Source organism: Ailuropoda melanoleuca, chromosome 20, assembly GCF_002007445.2.
Source record: "Ailuropoda melanoleuca isolate Jingjing chromosome 20, ASM200744v2, whole genome shotgun sequence".
NCBI classification, from domain to species: domain Eukaryota; kingdom Metazoa; phylum Chordata; class Mammalia; order Carnivora; family Ursidae; genus Ailuropoda; species Ailuropoda melanoleuca.
Genome location: NC_048237.1, coordinates 20,321,263 through 20,341,811, shown reverse-complemented (window position 1 = coordinate 20,341,811; position 20,549 = coordinate 20,321,263). Strand labels below are relative to the sequence as shown.

The following is a 20,549-nucleotide window of genomic DNA, read 5'->3' as shown; positions in this document are numbered from 1 at the left end:
TTTCACTGACGTTGTTCCTTGTGTGTGTCCGTGGGTGTTTCACTGACGTTGTTCCTTGTGTGTGTCCGTGGGTGTTTCACTGACGTTGTTCCTTGTGTGTGTCCGTGGGCTGAAGTGAGCTCAGGGTCCTCTACTTCCCCATCTGCTCAGACGCTCAGATATCTGAAAATCTTAACTGTGAGAAATGATGGCCAATGGAAAATTTATTTGAAAATAATGAAAAGGGAATTTATGATCCAGTAATAAGTATTTCCTACCACCTCCTGGGTTCTTGTAAATAACCCCTGAAACTTTACGCTACGGGTGGCATAAAGTTTGTGTGTTCACTTTGATAGTTTTACCTTCAAAACAATCTTCAGAAAAAGGTATCTTTATTTCCAACTTCAAGTTTGGCACTTCCTCCCAGTAAATAACTTGTTAGACACTCCAATAACAACAAGTGTAACTGCTTGGGTTATACTGATGACTTTCATCAGCTAATTCCATTTTTGTACTTTCACATTACTTGTCTGGTTTGTCACACACTTCCGTTGAGTGTTCAGTTGTACAGTTTAACAATTAACAACACACACTTCTACCCTGGAGCGTTTAATTGTTCTGGTTCTATCAAATCCACTTGAATTTATAATACCTTCACAGTTGTCAACCTGTCCCTGTCATACTGTCCACCTTTACTTGAACTTCTTATGAAAAGGCTCCAATCTTTAAATACAAAGAAGAAATAGTCCTTCATTTGGTTATATTGGTTTTTCCAAATATCAACTCCTTATGATATAAATTATGCCCCAGTAGTAGTATACAAAACAGTGCTTAGAATAAATTCTTTTATTTAAAATATTTCTCATTAAGAAAATAAAGGAAATTCATTTAAATTCTATTCTGATAGTATAATTAAGTGATAAAACATTATGAGCCTGAGAGCCATGTAACACCTGACTACAAATCCTATCACCCACATGAGCAAAGTAAATAAACACCGTAAGCCTCAGTTTCCACAATTATAAATGTAGATATTAAACACTGTTGCTGCAATAATTAAGATAGGTAAGCAAACTAAATATTCCTGTGTACGTGGTACATAGTAAAATAAAAAAATAAAAAGGTAACTTTTTAGTAATACTAATTTCTATTTAAATAGGTACATGTTGGGGCGTTCCAAGATGGCGGAGGAGCAGGAGACCTAAAGTTCATCTGGTCCCAGGAATTCAGCGAGAGAGCTACCAAACCATTCCAAATACCTATGAATACAACTGGAGAATGAAGAAGAAAGTAGCAGAAACTCTATGAACAGAAAGGCAACCACTTTCTGCAAGGAGGAGAAAAGATGGAGGAGGAGTAGGCGACCCTTTCTCAGCTGGTCCGAGTCGAGCTGGATATCTACCAGACCATTCTGAACACCCACGGAATCAGCCTGAGAAGCAGGAAGATACATCTGGATCTCTACAAATGAACATCTCCAGTGCTGAGTATTGAGGTACGGAGCGGGGAGCTGTGAATCCAAGCACAGATATAGGAAGATAAAGGGAAGGGGGAAGGAGCCTCTGCGCTCAGGCACCGGGAAGCAATAGCCCCTTGTGCTGGGGAGCGGGCTGGACTCTCAGACCAGCACCCGCAAGAGAGCGGACTGAGACAGTGAGCGTGGGAACGCCCGTGTCCAAACTGAAAACAGGAGCTCCCGACCGCACACTCGAACTAGAGTGAAACCGAGAGCTCAGGAGTGCAAGCGCGACCAGACTGAAAACTGGCGCTCCAGAGCACAGGCGAACCATACTGAAACAGGGAGCTCGGGAGCTCGGGAGCGCGCGTGGGAACNCGGGAGTGCGTGCGGGGCGGCTGGAGGCTGGCGGCTGGCGGTGTCAGAAACACAAGGGACAGAGACGCGCCGGCCCTGGAAGTGAGGGCTGGGATGCCGGGTGTGGGGTGCACAGCCTGGGATGCTGCAGGGTTGAGCAGCACCAACAGAAACAGAGTTAAAGTGGCCAGAACATCAGTGGAGAACGATCCGCGATCCCTCTGTTCTGAGACAGAGGCTGAATTTCAGCCGCTGCTGCTCTCTCAGAAGAGGCATAGCAAACCGCCAGGGAAAGCCGCCAGAGAACAAAAGCCCGGAAATACCGGCTCACAGGGTGCCCATCCCCATCCCCCCTCGCAAGGGACACAGAGACTCTACCCAAACAGGGTTTTCTGAGTACCTGCAGGCAGGCCCCTCCCCCAGAAGGCAGGCTGAAAANTAATCCCTCTGTTCTGTGACAGAGGCTGAATTTCGGCCGCTACTGCCCCGGCTCTCAGAAGAGGCACAGCAGACCGCCAGGGAAAGCTGCCAGAGAACAAAAGCCCGGAAATACCGGCTCACAGGGTGCCCATCCCCATCCCCCCTCGCAAGGGACACAGAGACTCTACCCAAACAGGGTTTTCTGAGTACCTGCAGGCAGGCCCCTCCCCCAGAAGGCAGGCTGAAAAATCAAGAAGCCCACAACCCGGAGCGCCTGAGTGGCGCAGTCACCAAGCACCTGTCTTCGGATTAGGGTGTGATCACAACGCTNGGAAGCCCACAAACCAGGGCGCCTGAGTGGTGCAGTCACTAAGTGCCTGTCTTCGGATTAGGGTGTGATCACAGCATTCCGGAAAGGAGTCCCTCTTCGGGCTTCTCCGCTGGGAGCCTGCTTCTTCCTCTCCCACTCCCCTGCTTGGGTTCCCTTTCTTGCTGTCTCTCTCTCTCTCTCTCTCTCTCAAATAAATAAATAAACTCTTTAAGGAAGAAGCCCACATCCCTAAGATCTCTATAAAACAAGGGCGCACGGCCTGGGTCCCAGTCAACACTTGGGCTCTGGACAACCCTGCAATCTCTCTTCATCAGAATGACGAGAAGGAGAAGTCCCCCCCAGCAAAGAAAAGATAATGAGTCTGTGGCCTCTGCCACAGAATTGGCCTCGGCCACAGAATTAATACATATGGATGTATCCCAATTATCAGAAATGGAATTCAGAGCAACAATGGTCAAGATGATGAGTAAACTTGAAAAAAGCATCAGAGAAAGCGTTGCTGAGAATATAGAATCCCTAAGGGCAGAAATGAGAGCGAAAATCTGACAGATTAAAAATTCTATGAGCCAAATGCAGTCAAAACTAGAGGCTCTGAAGGCCAGGGTCACCGAGGCAGAGGAACGCGTTAGCGAATTGGAGGATGGGTTAGTAGAAGAAAAAACGAAAATAGAAGCTGGTCTTAAAAAAATCCACGCCCACGAATGTAGATTACGGGAGATTACTGACTCTATGAAACGATCCAATGTCAGAATCATCGGCATCCCTGAAGGGGTGGAGAAAAACAGAGGTCTAGAAGAGATATTTGAACAAATTGTAGCTGAAAACTTCCCTAATCTAGCAAGGGAAACAAGCATTCGTGTCCAAGAGGCAGAGAGGACCCCATCCAAGCTCAACCAGGACAAACCTACGCCACGGCATGTCANTCAAGAATGTAGATTACGGCAGATTACTGACTCTATGAAATGATCCAATGTCAGAATCATCGGCATCCCTGAGGGGGTGGAGAAAAACAGAGGTCTAGAAGAGATATTTGAACAAATTGTAGCTGAAAACTTCCCTAATCTAGCAAGGGAAACAAGCATTCGTGTCCAAGAGGCAGAGAGGACCCCATCCAAGCTCAACCAGGACAAACCTACGCCACGGCATGTCATAGTGCAATTCGCAAATATTAGATCCAAGGATACAGTATTGAAAGCGGCCAGGGCAAAGAAATTTCTCACGTACCAAGGCAAAGGTATCAGGATTACGTCAGACCTGTCTACAGAGACCTGGAATGAGAGAAAGGCTTGGGGGGGCATTTTTAAAGCTCTTTCAGAGAAAAACATGCAGCCAAGGATCCTTTATCCAGCAAAGCTGTCATTCAGAATTGATGGAGAAATAAAGACGTTCCAAAATCGCCAATCATTAACCAATTTCGTAACCACGAAACCAGCCCTACAGGAGATATTAAGGGGGGCTCTATAAAGGTAAAAAGGCCCCAAGAGTGATACAGAGCAGCAAGTCACAACCGATACAAAGACTTTAAAGAGACATGGTATCATTAAAATCATATCTCTCAGTATGCAGTCTCAATGTGAACGGCTTGAATGCTCCCATAAAACGCCACAGGGTTGCAGATTGGATAAAAAGACATGACCCATCCATTTGCTGTCTACAAGAGACTCATTTTGAACCCAAAGATGCATTCAGACTTAGAGTAAGGGGATGGAGTACCATCTTCCACGCAAATGGACCTCAAAAGAAAGCTGGAGTAGCAATTCTCATATCAGATAGACTGGATTTTAAACTAGAGGCCATAGAGAGAGATACAGAAGGGCACTATATTATTCTTAAAGGAAGTATTCAACAAGTGGATATGACAATTATTAATATATATGCCCCCAACAGGGGAGCAGCAAGATNTAAAGTAAGGGAATGGAGTACCATCTTCCACAAAAATGGACCTCAAAAGAAAGCTGGAGTAGCAATTCTCATATCAGATAGATTGGATTTTAAACTAGAGGCTATAGAGAGAGANTAAAATGTCCATACTACCCAGAGCAATCTACACTTTCAATGCTATCCCGATCAAAATACCCAGGAAATTTTTCAAAGAACTGGAACAAATAGTCCTTAAATTTGTATGGAAACAGAAAAGGCCCCGAATCTCCAAGGANCGTATCCAACAAGTGGATATGACAATTATAAATATATATGCCCCCGCAGGGGAGCGGCAAGATACACAAGCCAACTCTTAACCAGCATAAAGAGACATATAGATAAAAATATGTTAATAGTAGGGGACCACAACACTCCATTATCAGAAATAGACAGAACACCCATGCAAAAACCCGACAAAGAAACAAGGGCTTTGAATGCCATACTCGATGAGTTGGACCTCATACTAATATATAGAACACTACACCCCAGAACCAAAGAATACTCATTCTATTCTAATGCCCATGGAACATTCTCAAGAATAGATCATGCTCTGGGACACAAAACAGGTCTCAGCCAATACCAAAAGATTGAAATTATCCCCTGCATATTCTCAGACCACAACGCTCTGAAATTGGAACTCAACCACAAGGAAAAACCTGGAAGAAACTCAAACACTTGGAGGCTAAGAACCATCCTGCTCAAGAATGACTCGATAAACCAGGAAATCAAAAAACAATTTAAACAATTTATGGAGACCAACAAGAATGAAAACACAACACTCCAAAGCCTATGGGATACTGCAAAGGCAGTCTTAAGGGGGAAATACATAGCCATCCAAACCTCACTCAAAAGAATAGAAAAATCTAAAATGCAGTTTCTATATTCTCACCTCAAGAAACTGGAACAGCAACAGAGGGACAGGCCTAACCCACTGACAAGGAAGGAGTTGACCAAGATTAGAGCAGAAATCAATGAATTAGAGACCAGAACCACAGTAGAGCAGATCAACAGGACTAGAAGCTGGTTCTTTGAGATAAACCATAAAATTGATAGACCACTGGCAAGACTTATCCAAAAGAAAAGAGAAAGGACCGACATTAATAAAATTATGAATGAAAAAGGAGAGGTCACGACCAGCACCATTGAAATTGCAAGGATTATTAGAAACTTTTATCAACAGCTATATGCCAAAAAACTAAACAATCTGGAAGAGATGGAGGCCTTCCTGGAAACCTATAAACTACCAAGACTGAAACAGGAAGAAATAGATTTCTTAAATAGGCCAATTAACTATGAAGAAATTGAGTCAGTGATAAACAACCTTCCAAATAATAAAACTCCAGGCCCAGACGGTTTTCCTGGGGAATTCTACCAAACATTCAAAGAAGAAATAATACCTATTCTCCNGACCAATAATATTGAAATTGGAAGGATTATTAGAAATTTTTATCAACAGCTATATGCTGAAAAACTCAGCAATCTGGAAGAGATGGAGGCCTTCCTGGAAACCTATAAACTGCCAAGACTGAAGCAGGAAGAAATAGATTTTTTAAACAGGCCAATTAATTATGAGGAGATTGAGTCTGTGATAAACAACCTTCCAAATAATAAAACTCCAGGCCCAGACGGTTTTCCTGGGGAATTCTACCAAACATTCAAAGAAGAAATAATACCTATTCTCCTAAAGCTATTTCAAAAAATAGAAACAGAAGGAAAGCTACCAAACTCATTCTATGAGGCTAATATTACCTTGATCCCCAAACCAGGCAAAGACCCCCTCAAAAAGGAGAATTACAGACCGATTTCTCTAATGAATATGGATGCCAAAATCCTCAACAAGATCCTTGCTAATAGAATCCAACAGTACATTAAAAGGATTATCCATCATGACCAAGTGGGATTCATACCTGGGATGCAAGCATGGTTCAACACTCGCAAATCAATCAATGTGATACATCATATCAACAAGAAAAGACTCAAGAACCATATGATCCTCTCAATTGATGCAGAAAAAGCATTTGACAAAATACAGCATCCTTTCCTGATTAAAACCCTTCAGAGTGTAGGAATAGAGGGTACATTTCTCAATCTCATAAAAGCCATCTATGAAAAGCCTACTGCAAGCATTATTCTCAATGGGGAAAAGCTGGAAGCCTTTCCCTTAAGATCAGGAACACGACAAGGATGCCCACTCTCGCCACTATTATTCAACATAGTACTAGAAGTCCTTGCAACAGCAATCAGAAGACAAAAAGGGATCAAAGGTATCCAAATCGGCAAAGAAGAAGTCAAACTGTCTCTCTTTGCAGATGACATGATACTCTATATGGAAAACCCAAAGGAATCCACTCCCAAACTATTAGAAGTTATAGAACAATTCAGTAAGGTGGCAGGATACAAAATCAATGCCCAGAAATCAGTTGCATTTCTATACACGAATAACGAGACTGAAGAAAGAGAAATTAGGGAATCCATCCCATTTACAATAACACCAAAAACCATACGTTACCTTGGAATTAACTTAACCAGAGACGTAAAGGACCTATATCCTAGAAACTATAGATCACTTTTGAAAGATATTGAGGAAGACATAAAAAGATGGAAAAATATTCCATGCTCATGGATTGGAANTGGTGACTAACATAATATAATAAAAAATCATTAAAAAAAATAAAAAAAAATAGGTACATGTTGAGTAATAAGACATTTTCAACCTTGTTGGTAGATATCCAACAGGTATATGAGGAGTAGTAAATATCTCTTTCCATTCTGTAAAATTAATCATTCCCTTGATGGTGTCAACTTTTGTAAGATTCTTGTCCACATCTTAATTAAACTTACCTGAAATAAATCCATATCCAGAACCAATAAAACTGATAATCTGCATACATAGATACTTGGTCCTAAGCTATGCTTGTTAACAAGCTTAGACAACTTTAAGTATTTGAAGATATTTTCCCTTCAGCAATAGCAGAAAAATTTTGACTAATTAGACTAATGATTTGGATACTGTTTTTATTGTCTTTTAATATTACATTAATGCTATTTGTTGGGTTCTGTTTTAACATTTGGCTGAGAGCTAGGAAAATAAATCAGCAAAATCAATCAATTCTCCGAATATTACTGTCAGGTCAATACAAGACCCTGTGTATAAATGTTCAAAATTTTACTTATTTTCATTGCAAAATAAAAGAAGATTTCTTCTTAGTTTCAAGAGAAAGTTCTGTTGTGATTGGATCCATATAGAATAATACAGTAACATATCAAAGGATCTTCAAATACAGTGCAAAGAGCCATCACTAGAAGATAAATTATTGCAGAGAACGCTGTGTTAAGAGGTGTGAGAATTTTGATTGAGTATGCACTGATCTTTAGACATACGCTGAAATCATACTCTCATATCTTCTGCTTTCTTCCCCAAAAGCAAAGCACACAGAAAGTAAATTCTATTCATTTATGTTTATTCTGCCATTGATAATGAAAATAAAAGCTTACTGACAATTTGTTTCATCTTAAACATGATCCATATGCATTTATTTCTCTGGTCCTTGAAGACAAGCGAAAAAATCAAAGGTTTTATGAAATAAAATATCATCAAAGATTTGACACAAACAGAGTGACTCTCTTTCCTATTTTATAAGGATGGTTCTGAATTTTGTGTAGAGGTTAGTCAGTGTAGCAAGAATAGAATCAAGGCTGTATCTGTTCTCTGCATTGTTCATTGGCAGAGATGATGGGAGTTAGACTGTGTGGTAGCAGTGGTGGAAGTAAATCTGGAAACTGATTGGATACATTGGTTGGACTCCTAATTAATAAACTCAAAATGCTTCTTTTCTTTATAATATTTGCAGTCACACAAATCTAACTTTTCAGTTTATTTTTTCTTTCTTTAGAACCAGATTGCTGCTATCCCTTGAAAATAAGAGACAACTCAATAAATGTCTGTTGAATAAATAAATGAGAGAAATATATCTCTTTTCTGTTTTGTAGATCCATCCTCACGTGCAGTGTTGAATAATTTATCATTACATCATACTCTGGTAAGTTCAGCACGCTTCATAGCTTCAAGGTCATTTTTTTTTTTTTTTACTGTTGTTATCTAAGTAATCCTAAAATGTGGCATGAAGTGTTGGATTTAAACTAAATAATCTTTTCTTATGTAGTTTTCTAACTGATATCATGTCTTTTAAATGTCACCAATGCTAACCTTTATTGTTGTATACTGATCAAATACACTGCAGGTAAATTGTTACATCAGTCTTAACTCACTTTATGAGATCTTGGATAAAGTGCAAGAAATTATAAAAAATTGTATAAAATGAGAATGATTTCTAATGCTGCTATTATTTTTATCCTTACATGTTTTTGAAGGAAAAATACTAATAACTTCATGTTGAATATATATGTAGGCAATGAATGAAAAGAATGAAAAACACATTTTCTTAAGAGACTGTTAAACTGGCTTTGAAAACTGTAGTGGACATACACTTTTTTTTTTTTTCCCCTGGCACTTTCCCTCTTATTTTTCTGAGAACAGTGTTTTTTCTGAATCTGAAAGCCATAAGGTGTTAAGATGCAGAGCTCTTAGTGAATATACTCTCTGCCATGTGGAGAAAGTTGATCTTCAGGGAGAAGGAAAAATGCAACATGCAGTAGACATACATGGAGAGACTTTGAGGCAGGAGACTCAGATGAGTCCTGACAATGTTAAAGCCCTGATAGTACTGTCCCAGAATCCTGTTAGATAAAAGTATCTTACAAAGTTCCAGCTTAATATGAGCTGGATTTGTAATAGAGACTTAAGTAATGCAATAAAAGACCAGCTCAGGAATACTTGGAATGATTCCTCATTGTGAATACTTTAGCAAGAATATTTAAAATATAAGAACCTACAATTTAAAAGAAATCTATAGTTTTTCTATATTGTCAATCTATAGATATTATAATCTTTATTGATAGACTCAGCTACTCCAAAACACTACAAATAAGCAAGGAATATCATCGGTGATGTCCTTCAGACTCATGGCTGAAATATAAAATACTATTTCCAAATTTATGTCTGTAGGTCAGACTTTTTCACTTGAGTTCATACTCCTACAACTCATTTTCATATACCCAACATCTCCACTGAGATTTCGAAAATACTTTTGAAACTCAACATATCCTTTTCTTGTGTAACATGTGCAATTCATCTTCAAATCCTGTTGGCTTGACCATCAACATCTGCTTATGACCTGATTTCTCCTTGAAACTGTCAGTTATTTTCTTGCCACAATTATTTTTCACCAAAATATTTCGCCACCTTTTGAATCTGTCTCCCCATTTCTGCTATTGTCCCCTTCAGGAAAGAATGGTTATTTTAAAACAAATGAGATCATCTTACCCCCTAGTTAAAAAGACTCCGATAACTTTCCCTCTCTTTAGAGTAAAAGCCAAAATCAGAAAGATGGCTAATGGAACATAGGCTTCACCCCCGATCCCTTCTTTTCTCTGACCCATTTCTTACCATCTCTGGACTTGTTCCATGATTCAGGATCATCTTCACCTAGGTGACCGTGAGTCTTGTTCTCTAACATTCTGTAGTATAGTATCAGGGTCCAAATATTGATTCATAAACTTTCTAGAGTATTGAAAACAAGCATTTAAATATTTTGAAGTAGGAGATTTAACACACGGGATTGGTTTTACAAATGTTAGAAATGCTAAGAACCCATAAGTAGCAACAGGAGGAAACCATCCAGCCTTGGGCAAAAGCAGACCCAGGAAAGAGGCAGTGTTATCAGAACTTAAGTCCTAGAGTGGACCAGAAAAATTCTAAATATGGTTAGACCAGCCAGTAGGAGTTAGAGTCACAGAAGCAAGGCAGTGCTGGACATACTGACCAAAAGAGGTTGGTTGGTGGGGGGCAGGAAACACCCTCTTTTCTTTCTTCCTCCTACTCTTTAGTTCTCCCATCAGCCAAACCATCTAGACACTGCTGGCCTAGATCAGAATCCCTGAATACAGGGATCAAGGGATCAAGGGATCAAGGGAAGACTGAGCAATGGATCTGAGGCCAAACATGTTTCTTCCTGAATCCCTTTGTCCAGCTCTTTTTTTCACATATCCCCCCATTTATTCTGGCCTTTTCTGAATACTGAATCTAAAGTTACACCAACCCCCCCTGCCCCCAGTGGTTTCTATTCTTGTTCTTATGTAAATTTTCTCCATAGTATTTATCATCATTAAACATTATATGTTTTATTTTTTATAAAATTGAAAGTATGTTTTCCTTTGCCTGTTTCTCCCAGTAGAATGTGAGCTTTTTTTTTTTTTTTAAGATTTATTTACTTATTTTAAAGAGAAAGAGAATGAGAGAGGAAGAGAGAATCTCAAGCAGACTCTGCACAGAACATGGAGCCCAACTCAGGGCTTGATCCCACAACCCTGAGATCATGACCTGGCCAAAACCAAGAGTCGGAGGCTTAACCAACTGTGTTACCCAGGCACCCTTCAAATGTGAGCTTTTAAGTGTCTAGACCATTACTTGTTTTATTCTCTACTGATTCTCTAGCACCTAGGACTATATCTGGCACATAGTAATTGCTCATGAAATATTTGCGACTGAATAATTGTGCAGGTAGAGTGGCTATAAAAATGGTCTTGCACTGAAGAGTGTACCTTGAAATAGAGAAGTTTTAAGAGATGTTTGGCCCCTTTCACAGAGCTAGTTAATTTATACTTCAGATGCAATTTAAAAATGCTAGGTGAAATTGTATTTTTGCATATTGCAAATTCCAAGGGACTGTTTGGACATACAAAACTGAAGCATCCCAACAAATACGCAAATTCGTGACCAAAAGAAACTAATTGAGCTATCCAATAATTAAAGTAAAAAAAAAAAACATAAAGTACCCCAAACAAGCAAAATCCAAGTTCCACGAGAGGATAAATAGCTCTTCATATCACTTAATACATGACTGTGTTACTGCTTCTACAGAAACTGATGGTCATGTTGGTGACTTGAAGCATCAAAAAACATTACACATATTTCACTCACCATCCAATAAAGATGTTAATCAATGTACTTCTTAAAAATTTTTCACGAAAGTGGTACACCTGAGTTGCTCAGTCAGTTAACTGTCTGCCTTCAGCTCAGGTCATGATCCCAGGGTCCTGGGATTGAGCCCCTCATCAGGCTCCCTGCTCAGTGGGGAGCCTGCTTCTCCCTCTCCTCCCCCTGCTTGTGCACGTGCTCGCTCGCTCTCTCTCTGTCAAAATCTTTAAAAGAATTTTTCCATAAAAGTTGTAAAACTAACATCTTTCATATATAAAGGTGTAAACTTCTAGAAAACTTTTTCATAGGAAATTTCCTTGTTGCTGGATAAATGAAATTGTTCTCGGTGTGTGTTTTATATATAATAATGCACATATAAAATATAATAAAGTATCTTTAAAAACTGTGACTTTAATCAGAGGATATAATTTTAAATGATGTTACAAGTTGTTTGACTTTGGGCAAGTTATTAAACTGCTTTGAAATTGAAGTTTTTTCATTTACAGTTTTACTGAAAGGATTAAATGAAATGACATTGATCTTTTTAATTACCTAGCACACTACCTAGCACATAGGGAATGCCATTTTAAGTCTTTGCAGTTAAATATACTCAAGTACAGTTGAGTATATAAATTAGAAAATTGCATTTGGTTAGATATGATTTTTATAATCAACAGTATTTTGAGATAGATTGTTTGAAATATAATCTACAGTAAAACTCCAAAAGATTAGGTATAATAACTGCCAAAATAGAAATGGAATAATTCTGGCATATGTCACTGACTTGTATTATTATTAAACCTCTTTTGAAAACAGGATTTTGGAATATTTTCTGTCAGATTAAATTTAAAGTTAAATTACTATTTTGGTTATAGTCATAATGCCAAATGAAAGTTCTCATTTTTAAGTTTCTTTAATTTTCATAGATTGATAATATAGTTAGGTGGCATTTTCTCTAAATTTTCTGACATCTGTGATATAGACTTGATTTAAAAAGTCAGTTGCTCTTTATATTTCATGATGACCATTTCAAAATAATTGCCTAAAACAAAATTGATCAGATGATTATGTGTTACTCTTTTAAATGTATGCAGTTTGGGACTATAGCAATTCATTGGCCTGTTTATTTTCCCCAAGCACAAGCATAAAGAAGATGAAGATGCAGTTTTGATTTAAGACATTAAGACTTTTTTTCCGTGAAGCGTTAACTACATTTTCCACAGTATCTGATTTTATTGTTTGGGATTTTATTACCTCAAGGTGTGAAATGTGTGGTAATTATCAGTCCCTAGTAATTTGCAGGAATACGTTGGAAGCTACTCAAATGCCATTGATCTCAGGGTTGATGTGATGAAGAGTGTGTATACTTCAGAAAAGTTTAACTCTGCTACTAAAATTTAAACACAAAAGTGTATCAAATATTGACCTCTAAGAGATAGGAATAACATGGGTAAGATGAACTGAAGTGATATTTTCTAAGTGTGAAATCTAAGTAGAGCACGATAAATAATTTCTGTAGATTACTGTATTATATACTACAGAGGAAATATGGGGGAATGAAATAGACATTAATACACTCACCTCTATACTTTTACGGCTATATCTACATATTTTATAGTGATAATTGTTCATTTATCTATTCAAAAAGGTTTTATTGAGCTTCGCCTACGTACATAACATTGTGCTTTGTCAGAAACTCGAAAGATAGTTTTGTTTGCCTTTATAACTTAGGTGATAAATATGTGATGATAAATACAGCACAAGAGAGCTGTATTTGCAATCTCTTTATCCTGCTTTACCCAGGTGAAAGCAATAGTATGTGTGTGCAGCCCTGTCCTACTCTTCAACTAGAGAATCAGGCTGAGGAAAATAGCAGGAGTTTCCATTTCCTAGTGAGATGAAGAAAGAAAGAAGTTGCACTCCAGGTTTGGGACGGTGCTCATGGGGTGCTTTGCACACACCGTGGCTTTAGCCTTTTTTCTCTGGTTTGTGTGCAGTGATCCAGCTAACAGTGATCCTGTGTTAATCCATACCTCAAAACTTTCCTTGCCTTGATTGATTTTTGCTACTTATCATTAGACTTTAGCCAGCCACTTAAGCAGGGCCACAGTATTCATCCTAGTACAAGATACTGAGAGAATTTGGTAGTAGAAGAAATTCCAGTTTGGCAGACTAGCTAACACTTCATGGAAGAATTTACCATTGAACTTAGCTTTGACGAATACAAAGGATTTTGGTAGACAAAGCCACAAGAGAGTACTTTCTAAACAAAGAACAGTATTTAAAAAATAAATACAAGCCAGCATCTAGAATGTATACAGGAAAATTAAGGAGTCATAAAAAGTCTTGTTTGGAGAGTAGGTCATGGGTTAAAAAAAAAAAAAACTAATAGAGAAGAATGTATATCAGATTATAGACTGCCCCATATCAGACCTCATTCCAGTTCTTCAAAATGAATACCAACCATTTAATATTTTCATAATCTTTGCTAGAAACAAGGAGTAACACTGCGTAGCATATCCTGAGACCAGTAATTTTTAAGAATACCATTTCTGAGTCTCACTTTAAAATTAGCCTCCACATCACACATGTCTTGCTGTCCTCAAACTTCGAATTATTCTTCTGAAACAGGCAGGTTACCTCTATGACTTGCCTTGCTTTGAAGTCTCAAAGTTCCCTGTGTAAGAACCTAATCAAACTGTGGGGAAGCAAAGGAAAGGAAAAATGTAAGACAACTTTTTTGTTAATGCCAGCCCATATTGAGGGCACTGTCCTTATTTTCTGGCTTCCTCTGCCTTTTTTGAGATAAGGTCTGGAAAGACCCTGACTCTAACACACCTCCCATCCCTTCTTTTCACTTAGAAGATGGTATCCAAGCTCCATTCCCAAGAATGAGTTCTTTAAAGGCACTTCCAACACTTGAAATAGACTACAATGAATATGCAAAATCTATACTTGAACTTTGGACTAATCAGTTTTTCTTAAACAATTTATTGGAGAGATTTGAGAACTCTCGCAGATTAACAACAACAAAATCTTGTGAAGAATAAGGCTTGTGAGAAGGAAGGAACCAAAAGAGTTAGAACATACCAGAATGCTGCCACTACTCCTTGTCCAGGAAACATACACAGGCCTCTCTGTAGATGAGTAGACGTTGCTACTGCCATTAGATGCAGCTGCTGTTCAACCCTCCGCCTTGAGTCTAATCACCCTGTCCATTTTTTTCTTGTACTATTCACTCCACAATGTCAAGTTCTCCAAAACACCATATGGTTAACCATAAAGTATGGCCCTCATCCTCAAATCTGCCATGAGAAATTGGGGTCTACCTGTCACTAAAATTTAGAAAATGGAGCATTCCTCAAAAATATAAAGGTTCAGATGCAGGACAAAAATAAAAATAATGACAAATGCCCATTAGGTCTACCTTTTGACTACCCAGACTCCACATTTTTTTAACTTATATTTATAAAATTAAAATGCTCCAGAAATCTTCGGTTTTTTTAATTTCATATTATACCATATACTATCAACCCTGTTTAGTGTACAACACTTCTCAGTCCAGGTTTCCATAAAACATCAAGCAATGTTAATTATTCCTAGATCTATAAATGAGGACCTCCAATGCAGAATCACTAGTAAATGCACCCTAAAAAGTTCATCCCATTCTAAAGTTATTTCCATACACCTTTGTAATCCATTCTCATATTTACCCTCTAGATTTTTGCTGATGGAAATTAGCAAAGCCCTGCAGTTCATGCACGTAGCCATCTCTTCCAAGTTTTGATTTTGCAATTGGCCGCCTAGGAACATGATGGAATATGATTCTAGATATAGAAGTCTGTAGGCTACAGATGGTCATGAGGAAACTTAAATTTCTCAAACAAAAATAATTGATATTGTGCCTCATAGATATGAGAATATTACAAGTCTGATAAGGGGAGTCCAGTGGGGTTTGGGATTTTTGGTTAATCTTGGGCTCTTTGGATTTTCATGTGTATCTTCATTGCAGTGCTTGTGGTCTCACTTCTTTCTGATAAATCCTCTAAATTTTACATAAGAGATATGGAGAGGTCATGATTCAACAGATGTTGTAATCTCATGATGTGCAGGATCAAACTCTAACTTTGGTTTTGCCTACTCTGGCTAGAAAAGAAATAAATTCTGTTAGCATAGTCACAGAAAGACACTATAACTCATTGTTAAAAGGAGTCAGTGCATTCCATGTCCATGAAATTCACATGCCCTTCCTACTGTTCATACTTTCTTATGGTAGGGGGTTCACAGACTCCAAAGACATTCTGCTTAATTCATCTTCGAGTGAGTATAGGAGATTATTTAATTAGCTATTTCCCTTCTGCAGCTAGATGCCTTCTGTTGACTACCAATAGAATTTTCTACCTTCTGATGTACACAGCTTAGTTTACCAAGTCATAGACCCCACATTTCCCTGAGGAAATTCTACCTTCAGTACGGATATGGTCCTTCGTTCAATTTATAGATACTGACCTACTTAACTCAGGCAGAAAATACTTCAATAGAAGCATTTTTGCATAGCTCCCTAAAGTTGTTAAAAAAAAAAAGTTTGAAAACTGTATTTTGAAAAAACCCATCTGGCCACAATACCACATGGACAAAGGCCACCCCTATAGTGACCATCTGTACAATGTACAGATCTTGTCACTGTATGCAAATAAATATTGCTGTTGCTGCCACAGATTGAAGCTCCTTCCTTATGACATTTTTCATGAATCACATCTCAAGGTGGTTACATCTAATTGGCTGAACCTGAGTTACTTGCCCTCATTTTAGCTTGCACATGTAGGAAGAAGAAAATAACCATTTTAGGCTGGCATGGTAGGGAGATGCTCAGTCTCCTCAGGGGCTTACATTGTGAAAAGTTGCCTCCTAAATAGGAAGAAGTTTTCATAATAGGAAGTCTAAAAAAGACCAACATCCACAGAAAAGTTGATAGTTGTGAGTTGTGTCTTCCCTGGTTTTCCTTGCATTCCTGTTGGATAGCTGACAAATAACACTTTCCCACCTTGAGTCTCCCTTAGATCTTAGAATTTACTGTAGTGATATCCACAAGAACCCTACCCTCTCCCTCTACCAGGACCAAGTGTTGATGTTGTGGGCTTTTTAGACGGTAAAAGGAAGCTGTTGGAGTTTGTGGGCAGGACAATGATACACACAGTTGGTGTGATCCTAGAGGATATTACCTGACAGGAAAGATGGATGGTGGGCCAGCCTGTAAGTTGTTGTTCTGTTTTAGATTTTCTCATAAAAAACAAAATGAGAGGTAAGGCGGGACTTCAGTAAGTTTGTGGAGGTAATAAAATAAAGCTGAAGTAACCATACTGAGGTTTGCTACACAAAAGATGATATTTAATGACATGCTATCTGAAGAGAAGGAGTTAAAATATATGCACAGCTTTTTTAGCCTGGATGACTAGAAGAATGGTGGCAGAAATAGGGGAGTCAGGAAGAGAAATTTATTGTAGCACAGGGGCTAAATGATGAACAAGGTTTTTAACTATTTTCAGTTTGATGGGCTGTTAAAAACAAACAAGCAAGTGTGGGACATTGGAAATGCAGAAGTGCTGCGTGCAATCCTTCATGATTTCAGTATATTTGTTGATTTATTATGATAGGTGATTTCAAGCTCTCTAAGGAACGTGAGATGAGATGGTGAATGGCACTGAGCGTATGAGTTAATGATCATAAACAAGCAATGGATTGCTTACGAGTCTGATGTAAAACCTAGAAAACAAACTTCTGAAGTTTTTTTTTAAGTGTCTGACTCTTCTTTTTTTTCTGATGTAAAGATAGATGATTCATTAGTTGCGTATAACACCCAGTGCACCATGCAATATGTGCCCTCCTTACTACCCATCACCAGTCTATCCCATTTTCCCAACCCCTTCCCCTCGGATGACCTCAGTTTGTTTCTCAGAGTCCATAGTCTCTCATGCTTCATTCCCCCTTCTGATTACCACCCCTTTCTTTATCCCTTTCTTCCCTTACTGATCATCCTAGTTCTTATGTTCCATAGATGAGAGAAATCATATGATAATTGTCTTTCTCTGCTTGACTTATTTCACTTAGCATTATCTCCTCCAGTGCCGTCCATGTTGCAGCAAATGTTGAGAATTCGTTCTTTCTGATAGCTGAGTAATATTCCATTGTATGTATGGACCACAACTTTTTAATCCAGTCATCTATTGAAGGACATCTCGGTTCCTTCCATGATTTAGCTATTGTGGACAATGCTGCTATGAACATTGGGGTGCATATGGCCCTTCTCTTTACTACGTCTGTATCTTTGGGGTAAACACCCAGTAGTGCAATGGCTGGGTCATAGGGTAGTTCAATTTTTAACTTTTTAAGGGACCTCCACACTGTTTTCCAGAGTGGCTGTACCAACTTGCATTCCCACCAACAATGTAGGAGGGATCCCCTTTCTCCACATCCTCTCCAACAATTGTTGTTTCTTGCCTTGTCTATCTTTGCCATTCTAACTGGCGTAAGGTGGTATCTCAGTGTGGTTTTGATTTGAATTTCCCTGATGGCTAATGATTTTGAACATTTTTTCATGTGTCTGTTAGCCATTTGTATGTCTTCATTGGAAAAGTGTCTGTTCATATCTTCTGCCCATTTTATGATTTGTTTATTTGTTTCTCGTGTATTGAGTTTGAGAAGTTCTTTGTAGATCTTGGATACCAGTCCTTTATCTGTAGTGTCCTTTGCAAATACATTCTCCCATTTCATAGGCTGCCTCTTAGTTTTTTGGACTGTTTCCTTGGCTGTGCAGAAGCTTTTTATCCTGATGAAGTCCCATATGTTCATTTTATCTTTTGTTTCTCTTGCCTTTGGAGATGTGTCGTGAAAAAGGTTGCTCTGGCCGATGTCATAGAAGTTGTTGCCTATGTTCTCCTCTAGAATTTTGATGGATTCCTGTCTCACATTGAGGTCTTTCATCCATTTGGAGTTTATTTTTGTGTATGGTGTGAGAGAGTGGTCAAGTTTCATTCTTTTGCATGTAGCTGTCCAATTTTCCCAGCACCATTTATTGAAGAGACTGTCTTTTTTCCACCGGATGTTTTTTCCTGCTTTATCAAAGATTAGTTGCCCAAAGAGCCGAGGGTCCATTTCTGGGTTCTCTATTCTGTTCCATTGGTCGATGTGTCTGTTTTTGTGCCAGTACCATGCTGTCTTTGTGATCACAGCTTTGTAGTACAGCTCGAAATCCGGCATTGTGATGCCCCCAGCTTTGTTTTTCCTTTTCAACAGTTCCTTGGAGATTCGGGGCCTTTTCTGGTTCCATACAAATTTAAGGACTATTTGTTCCACTTCTTTGAAAAATGCCCTCGGTATTTTGATCAGGATAGCATTGAAAGTGTAGATTGCTCTGGGTAGCATGGACATTTTAACTATGTTAATTCTTCCAATCCATGAGCATGGAATATTTTTCTGTCTTTTTATGCCTTCCTCAATGTCTTTCAAGAGTGATTTATAGTTTCTAGAATATAAATCCTTTACGTCTCTGGTTAAGTTAATTCCAAGGTAACGTATGGTTTTTGGTGCTATTGTAAATGGGATGGATTCCCTAATTTCTCTTTCTTCAGTCTCGTTATTCGTGTATAGAAATGCAACTGATTTCTGGGCATTGATTTTGTATCCTGCCACCTTACTGAATTGTTCTATAACTTCTAATAGTTTGGGAGTGGATTCCTTTGGGTTTTCCATATAGAGTATCATGTCATCTGCAAAGAGAGACAGTTTGACTTCTTCTTTGCCGATTTGGATACCTTTGATCCCTTTTTGTCTTCTGATTGCTGTTGCAAGGACTTCTAGTACTATGTTGAATAATAGTGGCGAGAGTGGGCATCCTTGTCGTGTTCCTGATCTTAAGGGAAAGGCTTCCAGCTTTTCCCCATTGAGAATGATAATTTGCTGTAGGCTTTTCATAGATGGTTTTTATGAGATTGAGGAATGTACCCTGTATCCCTACACCATGAAGGGTTTTAATCAGGAAAGTATGCTCTACTTTGACAAATGCTTTTTCTGCGTCTACTGAGAGAATCATATGATTTTTTAAATTTTCTTTCTGGATAAAATCTACGACCCCGATCGTTTTGCGAATGTTGAACCACCCTTGCATCCCAGGTATGAATCCCACTTGGTGGTGATGGATAATCCTTTTAATGTACTGTTGGATTCTGTTAGCCAGGATCTTGTTGAGGATTTTGGTGTCCATATTCGTTAGGGAAATCGGTCTGTTATTCTCCTTTTTGATGGGGTCTTTGTCTGGTTTGGGGTCAAGGTAATATTGGCCTCATAGAATGAGTTTGGTAGCTTTCCTTCTGTGGAGAATAGGTATTATTAGGAGAATAGGTATTATTTCTTCTTTGAATGTTTGGTAGAATTCCCCAGGAAAACCATCCGGCTTTGGAGTTTTGTTTTTTGGAAGGTTGTTTTTCACTGACTCAATCTCTTCATAATTAATTTGCCTGTTAAAAAATCAATTTCTTCCTGTATCAGTTTTGGTAGTTTATAAGTTTCCAGGAAGGCCCCCATCTCTTCCAGATTGCTTAAATTATTGGCATAAAGCTGTTGATAAAAGTTTCTAATAAACCTTCCGATTTCATTGGTGTTGGTTGTGACCTCTCCTTTTTCATTCATGATTTTATTAATTTGGGTCCTTTCTCTTTTCTTTTGGATAAATCCTCCCAGTGGTCTGTCGATTTTATTAAGTCTCTCAAGGAAGCAGCTTTTAGTCTGTTGATCTGCTCTACTGTATTCCTGGTTTCTAAATCATTGATTTCTGCTCTAATCTTGGTCAGCTGCTTCCTCATGCATAGATTAGACCTGTCCCTTTGTTGCTGTTCCAGCTTCTTGAGGTGAGAATATAAAAACTGCATTTTATATTTTTCTATTCTTTTGAGTGAGGCTTGGATGGCTATGTATTTCCCCCTTAGGACTGCCTTTGCAGTATCCCATAGGCTTTGGACTGTTGTGTTTTCATTCTCGTTGGTCTCCATAAATTG

At 38.6% G+C, this 20,549-nt stretch overlaps 1 long non-coding RNA gene across 3 annotated transcripts in view; it reads left to right on the top strand.

Annotated features, from left to right (window-relative positions):
- Window positions 1-1,419: 1,419 nt before the first annotated feature.
- The window catches only part of LOC117797273, a 238,291-nt gene continuing 219,161 nt past the window's right edge, over window positions 1,420-20,549 (top strand). For 2 of the 3 annotated variants that reach the window (XR_004622219.1, XR_004622221.1), the window contains exons 1-2: window positions 1,420-1,474; window positions 8,454-8,503. This is a non-coding gene — a long non-coding RNA (uncharacterized LOC117797273). The remainder of the gene's footprint in view (window positions 1,475-8,453; window positions 8,504-20,549) is intronic. The other variant, XR_004622220.1, reaches the window with a different exon arrangement.